At 36.8% G+C, this 20047-nt stretch overlaps 1 protein-coding gene across 4 annotated transcripts in view; it reads right to left on the minus strand.

Annotated features, from left to right (window-relative positions):
• Positions 1 to 20047, minus strand: part of FGD3 (FYVE, RhoGEF and PH domain containing 3) — a 191575-nt gene that overhangs the window by 158542 nt on the left and 12986 nt on the right. Inside the window, exon 1 of one of the 4 annotated variants that reach the window (XM_074283059.1) lies at positions 12486 to 12830. The exons of the other annotated variants lie outside the window; for them this stretch is intronic. The gene's annotated coding sequence lies outside the window, so the exon portion shown is untranslated. Of the gene's footprint in view, positions 1 to 12485; positions 12831 to 20047 lie in introns of those variants that run through there. 4 annotated transcript variants of the gene reach the window in all.

The following is a 20047-nucleotide window of genomic DNA, read 5'->3' on the forward strand; positions in this document are numbered from 1 at the left end:
GCAAATGGGCGGTAAGCCTGACTATCAAGGCCTCCCCAGCCAGTCATGGGATCTTTCTTTCCTCCCCCCCCCCCATACCAATATAAGAAGCAGGTGGTATTTCAGATGTCAGCCAGCACAGGAAAAGAGGTGTATATGGTGGCTAGAACCAGACAGCCCACCCCTGAGCTACCCTGGGACAATTAAAGGCACATGGAATCAGTAGCAGGAAAGACCAGGGAGCCTTCCTGAAGCCTTCAAAGGAGGAGGGAAGAGTATGAGCCTTTTGTGTTTCTTTGTCAGGTTAAATAAAGCCTGTCCTCTGTTTGATATATTGTTATCCACAGTGCTTGCATAGATGATGAAGGCCCTTTTTGTTTTGTTGTGGGGACCTACACACAAGCCAAATTCTGATATTCCCAAGGAAATTGCTGGGTAAGGCACGAGCCAGAGAGATGCTGAGGGGAAAGCCACAAGATTGAACAGAGTCTATGTGAACTCAGGACCTTGATTCCAGAGCATAGGTTACTTTGGGGAAGTCCCTAAATTTCAATGCAGAGATTTAAATTTATCCTAATTCAGTTATATCATATTAGATTTAGCCCACTATTGCAGTTCATCAAGAAAATCCTTTAGAATCTCAATTATCTTGTTAACAATTTTGACAAATGAGATATCATAGTCATAATTTTTTCCAAAGCAATCCTAATAAACTTTGAATAGAAAATGCCATCTGCATCCAGAAAGAGAACTATGGAGATTAAATATAAATCAACACATGCTATGTTCACTTCTTTTTTCTGTGTTTTTTTCTCTCCTGTGGTTTTTTCCCTTTTGTTCTGATTTTTCTCTCTCAACATGATTCATAAAGTGTATTAAAAAGTCAATATACATATCTAACCATAAAAAAATAAATAAAATGTTAAAAAAATAAAAAAAACATTTTTTAAACCATGAAAGGGTTGCAGATAGAGCATGGCATCACATAAAGACTTCTTTCTAGGCTGACACAGATCAGTGGTCTCCCACTGATCACACACCCCTATCAGTAAATAGTTTTGAGATGCCCTCAATAATGTAAATTTTCTTGTAAATTCTATAATGCACTACTATAATATTATATACACTACAAAACATATGCAAAAAAGAAATTTTAAAAGAATGAGCCAAAGATGGAATAAATAGCATTTTAAAAATAAACCCAGATGTTACATATTAGCTATGCAAAAAGACTTTTTGCAAGAGCCCAAGCCTCCTGCCTGACAGTCTAGAACAGTCAGCAGACACAGACTGTGGCTACAAGCATACTGGAGAGCTGTGCTGCTCTCACTTCTAAGATTTTCTTCTTACTTCCCGCAGCGTTGTTCAGCTCACCCCATTTTGAAAACCACTGACAAAAATAACAGCTTGCATTTATATTGCATGTTACAATTTATAAAGTGGTTTCTTCCTAACAGCCTCGATAGTCAGGTAGCAAATGTATTAATAGACATCTCAGAGATGAGATCTGTAGTTGATGCTCAAAAGACTTGCCAAAGTCACAAAATTACTCAATGGAAGAGCCAAAATTTGAATTCAGGATCTCTGACTCAAAAGCCAAGTAATACTTCCATCATACCATGCTGCCCCCAATAATCTTGTTTAGTCATGTGCTACTCTATGACCCCATTGGAGACTTTCTTAGCAAAGATACTAGAGTAGTTTGCCATTTCCTTCTCGAGCTTATTTAACAGATGAAGAAACGGAGGCAAGCAGTTAAGTGACTTGCCCAGGATGACACAGCTAGTCTCTGAGGTTATGTTTAAACTCAGGTCTTCCTGACTCCAGGCCGATACACCTAATTGCCCCTCTCCATTAATTTATACCTTCAATCCATCTCTAATTCTATCCTCTCATCTGGGTTTCATTTCTCTATTTCATCCACAAGGATATCTTGCATTACTATGCCATGTTTTGAGAAAATCCTCATGTTACGTCACCTTATTTTACTGGTTTATAAACAATAAAATGTTATGTGCTTTCACATCTCCTTTTCTGTCACCTATCATCATCTTTTATGACCTCAACATCCATATTGATGGCTGTGGCCTTGTAGATGGGTTGACCAGGAAACACGGTGGATAAAGATTCTAAGAGCTGGCATAAACACAGGCAATCATGTAGCTAAGTGGTTAATGTGGAATCAGGAAGAACTGAAGTGCAATTCAGCCTTAGACACTTATCAGATAGGTGACCCTGTTACATATAAGTCTCCATGTCTCAGTTTCTTCATCTCTAAAATGGGGGTGATAATAGCACCTACTTCTGAGAATTGCTGTGAGGACAACTTTAAAGCATGATTCTATAAGAGTCAGTCATAATTATTATTAAGCCAGAACAGTTTGCCCACAATTAGGAAAAGAACAAAAGAAAAGTTTTCTAAGGGGACTTTACATTGTGAAAGGCCATATTACAAAAGCTGTTTTGCTTCTGAGGGTGATTATTTGACATCTCTTAGAGAATAAATATATAATTTTCTAACAGATCACCTACTGCTCACTTGGCTAAGTGCCCTTAACTTAGGCATCTGTATTCAATTTTTGACCTTCCTAAGTCTGAGGACTAAATCCCTGTCATGTCAGCATAAGTTTGTGGAAAGTGGGCACAGCTAGAAGTCAACAGGTCTGGGTTCAAAACCTGACACCTATACTTACTATCAATGTGAACTTAGCTAAGTCATAACACCCTGAATCTCAGTTTTCTCATTTGTAAAACAATGATAACAACACTTGTACTAGTTTCCATGGCAACTGGAAAGACCATGCTTTATAAGTATTCCAGAAAATGTATGTTAGTTATTTCAGAGAATATTCTTCATGAAGGCCTTTTAGTTTATAGAAAATCCCAACTCTAACTTGGGTCTGCTGCATTATGCATAATGAGAAGCTGGTCTGTGTCAGCCTAATGAGTCTGTAAATGTCAGATATAAAAAAAGAAACATGTCAGTATTCATAATGCAATACAGGTTGAGTTGGCTTTGCTTTTCCCATTACACAAATCCCTGAAAGTCACATGAAAAAAAATGTATTTCTATATCCCATTTGCCCATTGGCTCCCACTATAATTTTATAAATATTTCCCTACCAAATAATTCTAGCCCTAACATAAATTAAGTTATTCTTGAAAAAAGAAAATTAATGTTTATATCAAGGAGGCAGTGAGATGGCATGGTAGATGGAACACAGGAAGACAAATTCAAATTTGGCCTTAGACATTTTCCAGCTATATGATCTTGGGCAAGTCACTTAACCAGTTTGCATCAGTTCCCTCATCTATAAAATGGGAATAATACCTCCCAGGAGGTTGTAAGAATTCGTGAGAATTTAATGAGATAACATTTGTAAAAGGGCTTGGCACAGTGCCTGGCACATATTAAGGTGTCTGTTGTTGCTATTATTCTGGTTGTTGTTTTTCACATCATCATCATCTTCTTCTTCTCTTCTGGCTCTGGAGATGTATAGTTCCTGGACACATGAATTTTTCCAGCAAACCCTTCCAAGAAAAGCTTGACCAATGTCCGGTCAATTCTCATTACTTCTACACTCACTGTTGCACATGTACGAAAACATTAGCAAAAAGAACAGAAGCAATTTGTCCATTCCCTTAACTTTCCCCTGAAGGCTTGTCACTGATTGCTGGGGATATGATGTCAGAAGGCCCTCGCTTCCAGAGCTTAGCCAACTGCACTTGGGACAATGACAGCAAGCAGGAAGTAGACAAGTGAACTTTAATCAGTCAGACGAAAGGTTTCCTGAAGTTTCCCCCATCCCCCTCATCAGCAGGGCGCAACAACTCTTCCCTCCTTGCTGGAAGCCCATCTCCTAGGCCCCTCTTTACCCCCCAGAAACATCAACTTAGTCTCTTCCCAGGAATCCCAAGGTTGTCTATGAAGTCTCAGGGAGTGGCAGGAGGAAGGGAGCAGAGCTAAGCTGAGCAAAGCAGGGGGAGGGGGAGGAGAAAGAAGGCAGGAATGAGGGAAAAAAATTAACGGCATCTGACCAAGGGAGTGTCCTGTGACCATAAGGAATGAAGCTGACTTTCTTCTGCAACTGGAAAACTGGGTCTGAAGGCAATTCTCAAAAGGGAGGTAGGCTGAAGAAAGTTTTAAACAATTAAACTAATCATTAATTCATTCTACAAACATGTCAAGCAAATGCTGCATCCTGAGAACCAGGCCAGTAGCCACTCAAGAAGATAGAAAGTTTTGGGGTGGAATTCAAATCTGACTTCAGACCCTTACTAGCTGTGTGATCCCAATTATCTCAAAAAAACAAAAAAACAAAAAAAAAAAAAAAAAAAAACAAGACATGTTGGAAGGCAATGTGGGTAAATAGATTATTGAATTTAGATTCCAAAAGACCTAGATTCAAGTCACTTCTGGCATTTACTAGCTGTGTGACTATGTTCACTATTTAATCTCTGATCCTCAGATTCTGTCTCTGCAAAATAGAGACTATAATATCCATTGTACCTACCTCACAGTAACTGTGAGGCACAAGGTACAAAATAAAGAGCTACATAAGGTTTGAGGGGGAAGAGAATAACCACGGTAAATAAAGGAAAGTTCTTGGAAGATAGTAAAACCTAAATGGGGCCTTAAAAAATTGAAATGGGGAGGGTAAACCTTGCAAGCAACAGCAAGAAAACCTTGCACCGGAACATAGAAAAACTGCAGACTTTGTAACGCAGGGCAAAGATTAGCCTAGTTCGTGTAGAGGAAATAAAAAATGTCAGTATCTCTCCAAGGGGATTACTTTGAAAGATAGTATTCATTCAATTTCTAACATTTAAAAATCATTCATTACTTTACAATTACACATTAATTTCCAAATGTTGAAAATTTTTACCATGGACTCATAAAAGGAAAAAGCCAGGCTTGAATGATGATCACAATCCACTATTCTAAGGCAAACCTTGGGACTTGGGATAGAGACAGAAGCCTTTTGACTGTGTGGATACACAATCAGATGCTGCATTGTGTGCCAGTGAGTTTGGCTGCAATTCAAACCAAAGCTTTGAGGCTCTTTTGACACAGAAAGCAATGACACAGTACAGAATCAAAGAATGAAAAAGTCGAAGCAGGCATTTGCTGATACATTTCAAAGGCAAGTGTGCCTTGCCCAACATCAGGGTACAAGGTGAAGCGGCTGGCTTTGCAGAAGCAGAAAACTTTCTATTTTGAAAGTGGCAGAAGGATGAGCAACTTGATCTGTGATCTGCCTCTATGCCAGCTACAGGAAATTCAATGGGAAGACGGCAGTAACTGTGTTTGAGATCGACGTCTCAAAAAAACCATCCTATGGCCCCACTTCTCAAGAATCTTCACAAATAGGCTTTTGAACAGCTCTCCAAAGAAACTTCTGAATTCCATGACCCTCATGATGTAGTACCCTCAGCTAATGTGTTGCAATAAAAATAAGGCAAGAATTAGTAATAACTTCATGCAATACATATACTATAAAACCATATCTAATAAAATATAAATTTTATGAGGATGTCACCTAGTTTAATTTATATTCATTTCTGAGACCTCTATATTACAATGAAGTTGCATTTTAGATGGGGAAAGGTTCAGGCAACTAAGTGGCAACTAGATGGGCATAGAGCATCAGCCCTGGAGTCAGAAGGACCTGAACTCAAAACCAGAACTCAGACACTTAATACTTACTAGCTGTGTGATCCTGGGCAAGTCATTTAATCCTCACCAAAAAAAAAAAAAAAAAAAGACATCAAGACAAAAATCATACAGTATCAAAAAACTATCCTTTCTTGAATTCTTTAAGTCATCCATAAAGTTCAGTATATTGTGATAGCCTTCCAATCCTCACATAGCATCTTCCTAATTCTCAACCCATCACAAGCACTGAGGAAAGGAAATGGGTAAAGGCCAAAGGAGAGAGGTAGTGGATAGAGGAGCAGCAGTCCCTCTAACTGTTTGGACCTAGCTGGGCTTCCTACCGCACCATGACAAAATCATCCCTTAGAGCCAATCCTTACTCCTTAAGGCCTAGGTTCTGCTTATTACTTCTCTGTCCTGTCAATATACCAGATCACAGATATGCATAGAGAATGAGCAACAGGACAGCAGGCAGACTGTGGAGTAAGTCTTTCCTCTGAGGGAATGCTTGGGGACAGCAGTGACTCTGCATGCTGTACTAATAAGACTCATGACCGAGATAGATGTCTTTTGACTTTGTAGATCCACAATCAAATGCCACATTGTGTGCCAGGGAGCTTCATAGGGATAATTCCCCAGTGACACAGGATGGGTTTTATATATTTCTTTCTTTTTTTTTTTTTTTTGGCCAAATGCTTTCAACTGAATTTGCCTATGTTTAAAATGTAAGTACATTATGATTTTACTGCATTGAATATCATTTAAGTTAATTAAATATAGTGAGCATTTTGATAAATAGTGGAATAAGCAGGAGAGAAGAGGCAAATAAGGAGGGATTTGGCTAGGAATTTAGTCTCAATTATTCTCTTTTTCTTTGGGAAAACCAGAATTGGTTTACAGCTCAAGGAACATAACTGCCTATAAGGCTGCCTATTTTGATATGGTGACGCCTTCAGGTACCATTGTGAGTACAGATGTTGACCTAAGCGGTTCCAAGCTCTTTTAGTTTTCTGTACTTATTTTCAATTTTCTTCCTTAATAATATGAACTTATTAGCTATCATTTCTTATTATGTTTGACCTATCACCAGAAAGCTACTTTCTAATCAATAATTTTGATCTTACTGGAATAAGAAACATATCTATATTTGTTAATAATCTATTAAAAAAAATGAGTAAATAGGCTCAGACTGAAAGCCTTAGCAATGAATGAAATGTATGGACTTTAATCATTTTATCTTTGGCTGCTCAGAAGCAGTGCTTAATTACTTATTCTTAAATGTGTTTTGTGTAGTTGAGATTGCTAGATAAATTATCATCAGATAACGGGACATATGTCCTTTATATATTGTTGATGAGTTGATTCAGTCATGTCTGATTCTTTGCGACCCAATTTTAAGATTTTCTTACCAAAGATATTGGAATGGCTTGCCCTTTCTTTCTCCAGCTCATTTTATAGATGAAGAATCTAAAAGAAAAAGGGGTAAGTGGCTTGCCCAGGGTCATATAGCTTTGATGATTGAGGTTACATTGAATTCAGTTTTTCTCACTCCAGACCTGGAGTTCTATCCACTGCATCTAGCTGTCTAGTTATATGAATAACTGTATGAATTTAATAAGTAAAATAGTAATTCATGTGGATTACAGAAGGATTATCAGTATCCCTCTAACATTGACACAATCATTGTTGGCTAAACCTTCACATTTCATCCATGAATGCTAGATGCACAGTTACTGTGGTAAAATCCAGCTTAGTTGGAGGTAGAATCTTGGGAAACGCAGCACCAGAACTACAAATCCATGTACAAGTTGACAGGAAAGCAAAATGTTAGTATTGATCATATTCAATATCAAGGCTTCTCAGGAAATGTTAACCACACAGCCAAGAAAGCCTCTGCCTTGCCAAGGACAGTCTTTCTTTTTGGAAGCCTATTAACAAAACAAAAACAAAAATCTGAATTTAATTACATAATGATAAATTATGATAAATAAGAGTAACATAAATGTAAATAGCTTCATATGTCTACCTTGAAAAAAGCAACTGTACAGTATTTGACAAGTTCCCCATTTGGGATTCAATTTTTCCACACATGAAATTAATCAGTTGAAGGTAACAATTTTTAAGATCTTTTCAAGCTTTTATGATCTATGTATGACATACAAAGTACAAAAATCCAGCAGTTTGTATTGGAGATTGGAACAGAAAGAATAAATGCCCCTCAGGCCTTCAGTTTCTCCATCTGCAAAATGAGCATGTTACCTCCCTTTCTTTTAGTAGAGAGGTTGGAAGGGTACTATATGGGAGTAATGTTGCCTCCATTGTCAGACACCGCCACTGGTTTTGGTTAATGCTTTTTCTTTGTTCCAAAGGAGGATTCAGAACAGGGAGAGTAAGAGAGGCATAGACAGAATTGGCCATAAGTCAGTGTAAGAAAGCCATTAACAGAACTTTAAAATATATATATATATTAAAATAATGTGAGAAAGGGCAAAGACTTGACTTGTCTAAATCCAAGATCTCGACGGTGGCTTCCAGCTCTGAATTTCTGTGACCAAGATTCTAGGCTATAAGAGTATGAAAAGAAACTCACAACAATCACTCAGAGGACAATGAGCCACTCAGTTTTAGAAACTCATTTTCATGAAACTATCTTATGTACAAAACAACCCTATTTAGATAAATCGCTTGCCCTAGGTTGGCTAAACCAGCACTTAGATAATGGCAAGGCAAAAACCTTATCTCACAATGCTTTCTTTCTTGTATGTACCTTTCACTCCAGCCAGGATGAACTCATTCTCTCTGGAATATACTCACCCTGTTGCCCTATCATGAAAGATGTTTCCCTCAATCACATCTAAACCATCCTAAAAGATCTTGATTAAAACCACAAGGTGAGCTGGAAAGAATCTCAGAATTAAATGAGTCCAACCTCTTAAGAAAAAAAAAAAAAATCGGTGCTATAGATTTGGGACACACACCTTACAGAGACAAATTCAGTAAATACATGTTATTCTAAGCACCTCTAATTAAGAGAGGGAAAAAAAGGGATACACTTTTCATGTGCTTTTAATTTCCTTAAATTAATTTTCTTTCAAATTAAGATATACTTTCTCTTCCTTTTTCCCCCTCATTAAGAATGCAAGAAAGATAAAACCCTTGTTTACAAAAAAAAAAAATTCTCACACTGGTCACAGTCAAATATATACTTCTTTATAAAATGCATACATATATAAAATGTGTGTATGTTTACACACACACACACACACACACACACACACACACACTCCTCCATCTGCACTCTGAATACATCAGAGGTAGGTAGTATGATCATGAGTCTGCTACTATCAGAGTTGATTATTGCGTTGATCAGAATTTCTAAGTCTTTCACAATTGTCTGTTTTTACAATATTATTATTGTACAAAGTGAGCCTCTGGTTCTATTCATTTTACTATGTATCAATTCATATTTCTTCCCTGGTTTCTCTGAAACCATCTTCATCATTTCTCACAGAACAATGGTATTCCATCACAATTATAAACCATAACTTGTTCAGTCATTCCCCAGTTGATGGACATTCCCTCCACTATACAAAGGGCTGCTACAAATATTTTGGTACATATAAGTCCTTCTTTAGATTGAATGAAAATTAAAAATAATTTCAAAAAAAATAAAGGCACAAGAAAACCATATCTCTTTAATATTTTTTAAAAATCTCTCTGGAATATATATCTAATAGTGGGTCCAAGTATTAGATATATATCTAATATCTAATTGGGTCCAATAGTTTTGGGGGAAAAGTCCAATGTGTTTTCCAGAATGGCTGGACTAGTTCACAGTTCCACCAACAGCGCATTAATATACCTGTTTTCCCACAGTCCTTCCAGTAGCTGTCATTTTCCCTTTTTTACATTCTTTGCCAGATTGGTTGTGAGATACTACTTCAGAAATGCTTTCATTTGCATTTCTCTAATCATTAGTCATTTAGAGCGGTTTTTTTCATGTAGCTATTTATATCTTGGATTCTTCCTCTGAAAACTGTCTGTTCATATCCCTTGACCACTTCCCATGCCTTGTTAAATTCTCTGCTTGAGCCATTTTCAAGTGATAATTAATTTATAGGTTTAGAGACAAATTCCATAATCGAAATCAGAAAGAAAAAGTCTAAACAACACTTCAACCATCAAAAGAACAGAGATTATTTAACTTCTGGCACACCTAAGAGAAACATAAAAAAAAAAAAAAACCACCTTTCAATAAATCTTTAATAATTTTCTCTAAGGATTCTCCCTTTAACCTGGTCAAGAGTTAATTTAAGAAATTATTCTATTCATTTCATTAATCAAATCTTAGTTTTTTCATGAAGTCATTCATGGCCTGAAGAGGAATCTCTCTCTTTAGAAATTAGTTAAGCACTCAGTCAGAGGTACAAAAAGAAATTTCAGTGCAGGACATTTTTTGGAGGAATTGATAATTAATAAAAGACTAAAAAGATTTCTCATTCAGATTAGACCGAGGGCTATCCTATGCTAATATGATTTTGTAACATGTGGATTAAAAAGAAAATAAGTGTCTTCAGCATGTCACCACACCCCTCATTTTATAGATGAGCAAACTGAGGGTTGGAGAGATTAAGGAACTAGCTCAAGATGAGATGGGTAGTAAATGGCAGAGCCAGGGTTCCAAATACGCTCCTTTGACTCTAGTGCCAATATTCTTTCCAAAATGTATATAAAACAATTCAATAGATATTCATCACTTGTTGAGGTGATATAATAGGCAGTTAAGAGGTTCAGTGAATAGAGCCTTGGACCTAGAATGAGGAAGAAATGAATTCAAATCCTACCTCAGATACTAACTGTGTGACCCTGGGCAAGTCACCTAGCCTCTCTCAGCCTCAGATTCCTCATCTATAAAAATGAGATAATAGGACCTACCTCACAGGGTTATGGCTAGAATCAAATGAAGTAATATTTGTTAAACACTTTACACACTTTAAGAGCTATATAAATGCCAGCTATTATTACTCTTGCATCACTGAGTAAATGAAACTATCCACATTTAATGCTTGAACAATTTCAAAGTAGTATGACTTCAGCCAGCTTTCATCAAATTGGAAGCATCCCAAAGCAAATGTGCAGAAAATTTCCCACTTAATCTCTTACTGTGACCATTATTAAATCCTAGTTCTACCAACTCTACATGTATAGATGAGACCACATGTTCTTGAGCCAAAGGGATTTTTTTAAATTGTTAATATCTGACTTTCTTAGAGCCTTTCAGTTTAGAAAGCATAAGCCTCACAATTAACCCTATGAGTTCCATCCATGGGATTATTCCCATTGATGGGAAGAAGACACTGGGTTTCAAAGAGAGGAAGTCACTTGCCCAGGGTCACATAGCTAGTAAGCAAAGCAAGGATTCAAAACAGTGGATTTTTCATTCCAAATCCATAATTCTTGCCAATATGTCACATACCATCAACATCAACATCAATTATAAAGACCTTTGCAGCTGCAAACTCTTAAAAAGTGTACAACATCCAGAAGACCTTGCTTGTTTAAATATGATTTTGGAATGGGAAGCATGTAATGCCATATTGTCTTGCTGCTGTCTGCACCACTGGTGAATGATCATGTCTCAAGTATTTCAGGAATCACAACCCTCAATTTTGAGCAGTTAAAAAAAAAAACCTAAGGGCAATAAATGCTCCTGTGGAACATCTGATGTGTTTCAAGTCTATGCATATCACACCACTTTAAAGACTGGAAGACTAGACAGAGCCAGGAAAGTATAAGCCATGATCAAGGAGAAGAAAATGAAATAGTATGGCTGAAAGAGTTAGTAACAAGAGAGTAATGGCAGATGTAGTTGTAGAGGGAGATAGGCATTTGAATGGCAGATCAGCAAAGATTTGTGAGGTAATAGGATGTCAGCAAACAAGCACTGACAATGTCAGAAGATCTGCTTTCAAATTCTGCCACTGAGACCTACTTGACCCCTGACAATCATTTCACTTTCAATGGGGATCAGTTTCTTAATTTCTAAAATGAGAGATTTCATCGGTTGAGCTATAATGTTTCTTCTACATGTAATGGTCTATAATTCTAAGTTAATGGAGAATACACTCAGAATTTCTACATGGTCATCTTTTAAATGCCCATGCTAAAAGTACTACTCCTGCCCCATTTTCTAAAAATGATACCATTATTCAAAAGGAACAGGAAAAAAATCAGAGAGATACTGCTCCTGGTATGATAGATAAGTTCCCATTATATGGGCATAAATCTCCAAACCTCAGAAAATTCGCACCCCTCCTGACTGCTCTTGCTGCCTAGAATGAAACTTCTTGCTGACAATACAAAAAGCCAAATTGAAAAGAAAAATAAACTGCTCCTTAGATAACTAACAATTGAGAATTTCCCAGACAGAGGGTTGGCTCCTGACAAGCAGCAGAGAAAGAGATGCCACAGAGGATGGAAGTGGTTTTGCTTATAATAGTCTGCTCAGCCATTACTTAGAGATGCTACAAAGCTTTGTCCTGAGCCTCTGCGAACAATGGACCAAGAAGAAACATGCCTGGCAGAATCACCAAAACATGTTCCACTAAAGACAGGAGGACCATTCAAGCAGAAGAAATTGTCTTCATTTCTCTAGTGAGGCACCAAGTCACCACTGCTCTAAAAACTGCCATTCTCACAGCTTCCTTCCTTGCTCCCACAGACTGGAGCCCTTTGACCAGTGACTATAAATGAAACCATCCATTTCCTCATTGTTTGACCTCCACTCCTCCACCACTAACTCATCTTCCCATGAAAAACCCCTAAGAATATAAATATCAGAAACAAATACCTTATAGTCTCTGAGGAAGACACTCCTAGGATCATGTCCACGTTAGATCAATAAAATGAAATCCTTCTTTCAGCAGATGGTCAGATGGACTTCTGCTCAAGTCTCAGTTGGAGTGAAAAAGAGAAAGCTAAGTTTTCTACTGTCTTTTTTCCCCTGCCTTTTCCAAGTGGAACGCAGGGGTGTGGGCAAAGAGAACGCATGTGTCTTTAGTGTTTCCTGACTTCTGGCCAAAGTCCATTATGTCACTGAAATAGCAAAGCCTATATCAAGTCACGTTGAAAAAAAAAATGGAAAAGAAATCAGGAACCAAGCTGACACTGTAATATTCCACTTCTTACTGTGGTGATATCACAGATATCATTTTGTTGATTAAAACACAATAACTGTTCTTTCCCTTATATACTTTTATGATAGCACTCCATGAAAACTTCAGGAAAATTTAACAATTTTCAGACAAACAGCCTGGCAGAGAAGATAGAGTGCTGGGCTTGGAAGTCCAGTAGAGCTGGATTCAAATCTCACCTACCAAACTAGCAAGTAATGTGATTATAGCCAAATTACTTAATATCTCTGAGACTCAAGTTTCCTTACCAGATATTCATACTTGTCATACCTGACAGAGTTATGATGAGACATGTATCTAATAAGAACATGTATCTAAACCACTTTGCAAACCTAAAAATGCTATATAAATTTCCATTAAATTAATTCTGGATAATTTGAGCATGAAGAACTAGTAGTAATTTGAATCTGAATATAGTTATCGACTCAATAATTTTCATAATATCAGTTTTCTGACTAAAAGGAAAGCTTTTAATAGTCTAAAACTAAACAAAGAATTTTGAGATATCCTCTATGGTAGAAAAATAATATTAACTCAAAGATACAGAACCTTAGTGTTTACAAATCCTTTACAATAAGGTAGACCCAAAGTATAATTATCCCCACTTTCCAAAGAATGAAATTGAGGCTTAAACAGATGAAGAAACTTGCCCAAGATCACACAGCTAATAAATGTGTGAGTCAGAAGTCAAACTCAACTCTGCTGATCTCTCCCAATATTAAACTAACTCTCCAAACTAAGGTGTAAAAGTCAAGTCTATCTTGATCCAATGCAATAAAAACAAAAACTCACACTTATGTGACACTTAAAAGTTTTGCGAAGCAAATTCTTAAAAATAACCCTATGATGGTACAAAGATTACCCCCCCATTTTATAGCAACTTGGGTTTGAAAGGCTATGTTTTATTATTACACATGTTCTAGGAATCTTAAGCAGGATTCACAATCACATTCAACCCCAGAAGAGATCCAGAAGATAAAATAAAAAATGATCTGTTCAAATCTGGTCTCAGACACTTACTAGCTTAGGTGACCCTAGATAAGTCATTTAACTTTCTTTGCTTCAGTTTTCTCATCTGTAAAATGAGCTAGAGAAGGAAATACACCACTACAGTAACTTTGCCAAAAAAACTCTATATGGAGTTGTGAAGAGTCAGACATGACTTAAAAAAAATAAAAAATAAAAACCTCAGCAATAACAATATATTATTAAATCATCATTAATTAAAAAAAAAAAAAAAAAAACACTCCATTGTCTGACTCCAAAAATTTTCACTGGCTACCCTATGTATCTAGAATTCTCTTCCTTATCATATCTGCCTCCTAGCTTCCCTTCGTCTCAACTAAGGACCCACCTTGAACAGGAAGCCTTTCCCAGTTTTCCTTAATCTCAGTGCCTTGACTCTGAGACTACCCCTAATTTATCCTGTGTATATCTCATTTATACGATTGTTTACAATTGTCTCCCTCATTGACTGTGGGCTCCTTGAGTGCATGGGCTATTTTTTTTTTTTTTGCCTTTATTTGAATCCCAAGTATTTAGCACAATGTCTGACACACAGTAGGCACTTGACAAATGCCATCTGACTAGCTGGCTGACTGAAAGCCTTAGGAAGAACTGGGGATATCCAGCTTGGAGAAGAGAAAACCTAACAGGAACATAAGAGCAATCTTCCAAGTATTTGAAAAGTTAGCATGGTGAAAAACGAGATTTGTCACTGGCTTCCAAAAGGTAGAAGTTGTAGCATTCAGTGGAAGTAAAGGAAGTTGCAGAAAAATTTAGGTTCCTATTGTAAAGAACCATCTAAAAGTACATGGACTGCCTAAAGAGATAGTGAGTTCCCTATTACTACAGGTCTTCAAGTAAAGGCTGCATGACTACTTTGGGAGGAAGGGGTTGGACTAGATGGCCTTTGAAGCTTCTACCAGCTCTGAGATTCTGTAATTCTATGCATTCTGATTCCAAATGTGGCATCCTATCCACTGGGTTATAATCTGCCTCATTATGGAGTACCAGAAGAAAAATCTGGTTCTACTACATTATGGGTTAAACAAGCTTTCATGGGTTAGCTTGGGAAACCTCACCACCATGAACAATACTTTCCTATAGGAAAATATCTTCTGAGTTCCAAACAACAAAGTTACAAACAAACTTTTGATACACAGCTTCTAAGTTGTAGTCTGAATGCATTTTGATACTTTAAAGTAATTTATACAACACAAACTTGGCAGGATACAATGGAAAGAGCCAGCCTAGGATTCCAAAAACTTGAATTGAAATTCTGGCTCAGGCATTAGCTTTCTGTGTCAAAGGATAACAGATTTAGAGTTGGAAGATGAAGTTAGGTTACCTTTGTCCCACCCTTCATTTTATGGATGAAAAATGAAAAGCTCAGAAAAATTAGGTGACTATCATACAGGTAAGAAATGGCAAAGCCAAAATTGAACCTGACTCCAGTCTAGCATTACTTAGGCAAGTCACTTTCTTTCTCTGGGTCTCAGTTTCTTCACATGTTAAAAAAAAAAAAAAAAAGAAAGAAAAAGAAGAAGGAGGAGGAGGAGAGAAGAAGAAGAAGAAGAAGAAGAAGAAGAAGAAGAAGAAGAAGAAGAAGAAGAAGAAGAAGAAGAAGAAGAAGAAGAAGAAGAAGAAGAAGAAGAAGAAGAAGAAGAACAAGAACAAGAACAAGAAGAACAAGAACAAGAAGAACAAGAACAAGAAGAACAAGAACAAGAAGAACAAGAAGAAGAAAGGGGGAAGGGGAAAAGAGTAGAACAGAAAGGAGAAATGAAGAGAAAGAGTGGAGAGGAAAAGAAAGGAGAGAAGGGAAGGGAGGGGAGAGGAGAAAAGAGAAAAGGAATAAGGTGAAAGGGAGAAAAGAAAGAAGAGAGGGAGGGAAGGAAAGAAGAAAAAGAGAGAGAGAAGGAAGAAGGGAAGAAGATAGAAACAGAGAAACAGAAGAAAAGAGGGAGGAAGGGAGAGAAGGAGGGAGAAGAGAGGAAGGGAGGAGAGGAGACAGAAGCAGAAAGGAGGGGAAAAATTCTGCTTCAAAGATGAGAGAAATTCTGGTTGAAATGGAAGAGGAAGTACACACCCTAAGTTACCACTCTAAATTATGTTTTGGGAACAGCCACTTGTGCCATAGTTACAACTTCAACATTTGAAAATGACCAGTCATTGGTCATCTTCCTATAAACCATAGTTCTAATTTCATTTTCAAAAATGTTTTATGATTTATAGCCTACATGTCAAGATACATCTTTAAACTAGCTTAGAATTCCCTGCAAGAAATGTTGTATATGCTCCCAGATCTTCATTTTCCCTGCAATGTGTATAGAAAAGGTATAAATAAGGAAAACCTACAGAACTTTCAGAAAAATCCCCAAACCCCATTTTAGTTTCAACCTGGTCCTTTCTCCAGCCTTACCAAGCATTCTTCAGAATAGAGAGAACAAATACAAAGCCAGGAAGAGTAGGGTTCAAGGCCCATCTCTGATCCATACTGGCTGTAACCACTTTGCTAGTCACTAAACCTCTTTATGATCTGGGAGACTCTCTTAAGACTTTAAAGTGCAGAAAACATCAATTGGCACTGGCAGAAGCAATTTTCTTACCCAAAAGTACTCCATACAAGTGAAATCACAAGTTTTATCTTTATCCTTCTCTTGTCAAAGCAAATGGGTATAGTGCCCTTTTTACTCATATTCCCCATCACACACACACACACACACACACACACACACACACACACACACACACACTTTCAGAAAATTGGGGGGAATCATAGGATTTAATCTGGGAGGGTCTCTATAGATCATCTCATACAATCCATCCCTTCCTTTTATAGATAGGATCCCTGAGAGTCCAAGAAAGGAAGAAGCTCGTCCAGGATTACATAATTACTAATTAATGATCTAGAAACCAAATCCAAATCTTCTGACTCCAAATGCAATGCCCTTTGCACTATATCACACTGCCTCCCTTCCTTTTGTTAATGGGGAAACAAAAGTCCAGGAAAGTCTGTACAGTGGAATTAGTAGTGTTCATACAAGAAAAGGTGGCAAGAGACAGGAAGAGAATGTGAAGGAATCATGAGAAATACACAGCCAAGATGAAAAGTCAGCCTGAGGAGGAAAACCTTGGCCCTCTGTAATCTCCAACTAAGTAGGGTTAGTTATAAAACTAAATGTGCTGGATTCAAGCCTGAATTCCACTTGAGAAATTACACAGAATGTTCAATGATCCCAAGCTGCTCTCTACTACAAAAACCCATATTTTCAAACCAATATTCTTCCAGTGAAAAGGCAACATGGTGTAGTAGATGAAATACTCAGGTTCAAATCTGGCTTCTGACATGTACCAACTTTGCAAACATGGACAACTATGAAGGTCCCAGACAACTTAGTAAATTTTAATTGAAAATAGTTTGCTGATCTTCATTAATGGACCAAGTTTTCACACTAAGGAGATTCCTACATCAATGAAATCATAAATCTGAACTAAAAAAAAAAAACCCTCAAAACAACAACAGAACACAATTATCAGCGAGCCTATGTCTACAATTACTGGAATACCTTCTAGAGAAGCAAAACTACTGGTGTCCCAAAGACTAATGGAAAAACCCACTATATATGTTAGTTAAGTAACAATGACCTGGCACACATACAAAAAAGTTGGCATGAAATTCACCATCAAAGAGTTCAATGAACTGCAAGAAAGATGGGCCACGTAGCAAGAGCAATACATTACAAAAGGAAAAACATGGATAGGTTATAAGCTATACTAATGATAAAAATACACACATCAATTAAACCATAGATCTAGTAACTGAAGTAGAATTTAATCAGTCTATCTGTCTTAATAATTACTTTTTATTTGTTCAAAAGGAAAATGTTTTATCTCTTTTTCACAGCTGAGACAAACATTTATTTTTCTTTTTTAAACCATTCAACTCATTGATCTGTTTGGAATTTCTTAAAGCATATACCATAAGTTATCGTTCTAGACTCATTTTTAATGCACTACCTATCAATTTTTACAATCACTTTTACTAATGGTGCCTTTCTTCCAAAGTTTAATGTGTCTCAGTTTATCAGACTCTCTTTGTATATATTTAGTTCTATTTCTGGAATCTATTCTGTTCCAGCATCCATTTATTTATTTTTCCTCAGTACTAGATAGTTTTGATAATTTTCATTTTATAATGTTTTGAAATCCACCAAGGCAAGGTTCATTTCATCAGTTTTTCAACCATTCCCTTTGTTATCCTTAACCATTTATTTTTCCATAAAAATGTTATCACCATGATGGGAGAGGCAATATAGTATCCTGGGAAGAGGGCTAGGCAGCAAATTAGGAAAACCTTGTTTCAAATTCCCACTACACCCCCACACCCCAACATTTAATAGCTGTGATCATAAGCAACTTTATTTCTCTGAGCTCTAGATTTTTCATCCATAAACTGTTGGTAATAGCTGCTTTACTTACTTGAAATGATTCTTATGAGAATTCAATGAGATAATAATACAGTCTTCACAAATATTAAAACATTTTAAAATGTCAGCTATTGTTAATCAGTTCCACAAAGTAATTCACTAATAATTTGATTAAGATTGCATTGTATTACCCAGAGAGAGGACTATGGGAATTAAGTGTGGATCACAACATAGACTTTTTACTCTTTTTGTTATTGTTTGCTTACATCTTTGTTTTCCTTCTCAGTTTTTTTTCTTTCTTTCTAGATCTGATTTTTCTTGTGCAGCAAGATACTGTATAAATATGTATACATATATTGGCTTTAACATATAATTTAACATATTCAACATGTATTGGACTACCAGCCATCTAGGGGAGGGGGTGGGGGGAAGGAGGGGAAATTTTTGTAAGGGTCAATGGTGAAAAAATTACCCATGTATACGTTTTCTAAATAAAAAGATAAAATAAAAAAATTTTTTAAAAAGATTGCATTGTATCTATAAATTGGAAAGTACTGGCATTGTTATTATATTGTTTAAACTTAATATAGGGCAGCTATTGGATAGAATGCTGGGCCTGAAGTCAGGAAGACTGATCCTCCTGAGTTCAAATCTGACATCAGATACTTACAACCTAGATAATCTTAGACAAGTCACTTAATCTTGTTTACCTCAGTTTCCTCATCTGTAAAATGAGCCAAGGAATAGGAAACTACTCCAGTATTATTGTCAAAAAAAAAAAAAAACCCAAATGGAAAAAAAAAATAGAAAAAAAATTAGGAAACCCCAAATGGGCTCATGAAGAGTCAGACAGGACTGAAATGACTGAACAATAAATTATATGCAGGGGATATAAGTCCAATTTGTTCAATTCTTCTTTTATTTCTTTCAAAGCCATTTAGAAGTTATCTTTATAAAGTTCTTATGTATCTATTGGTAAATTTAAGCCACTATATTTGATGGTTTTATAGTTATCACTTTGGTCCTTAACAAGATAAAGCTGCAAGAATAAACAGGAATGCATCAATCCCCATTCAGTCCACTATTCCTAATCATTTTCAGATTCTAGGCACCCTCACATCCTTCCAGCCATATCCCAGGACACAAGAGCCTAGATTATAAAGCATTCTGTTATCTGCACTCCAATCCTCCCCTCTTCAATTCTTGTTCAGGGAACAATAATCAAATCACTATTAACATTGTTACTTGAAAAGATGCAGAATCGAATAACTTCTGGCTCCCATCACAACCCCAGAGACTTCCTGGACTACAGCTCCTTTCCCTGACCATCCTCCCCTAAATATCTTATATCCTACTAATGGAAAGTAAAGTTCTTGAGGACTTTTATACTTTTATACTATCCAGTACTTTTATACTAACACAGTACTTGACACATTTTGTTATTGTTCAGTCATGTCCAACTCTTCATGACCTCATTTGGGGTTTTCTTGGAGTTTCTTCTGAAGTGGTTTGCCATTTCTTTTTCTGGATTCATTTTACAGATGAGGAAACTAAGATAAACAGGGAAAGTGACTTGCCCAGAGTTAACAACTAGTAAGTGACTGTGGCCACATTTGAGCAGAAGAAGATGAGTCTTACTATAAGCCTGGCACACCTAGCTGCCCAAGATGGAAATTAATAAAAAGGTTAACTGAACCTAGATATTAGCTCCTAGCAATGAGAGCTGCCCCAAAACAAAATGAACTGCCCCTTTCTTGAAGGTCTTCAGGCTGAAGCTGGATGACCAC

Source organism: Sminthopsis crassicaudata, chromosome 1, assembly GCF_048593235.1.
Source record: "Sminthopsis crassicaudata isolate SCR6 chromosome 1, ASM4859323v1, whole genome shotgun sequence".
NCBI classification, from domain to species: Eukaryota; Metazoa; Chordata; class Mammalia; order Dasyuromorphia; family Dasyuridae; genus Sminthopsis; species Sminthopsis crassicaudata.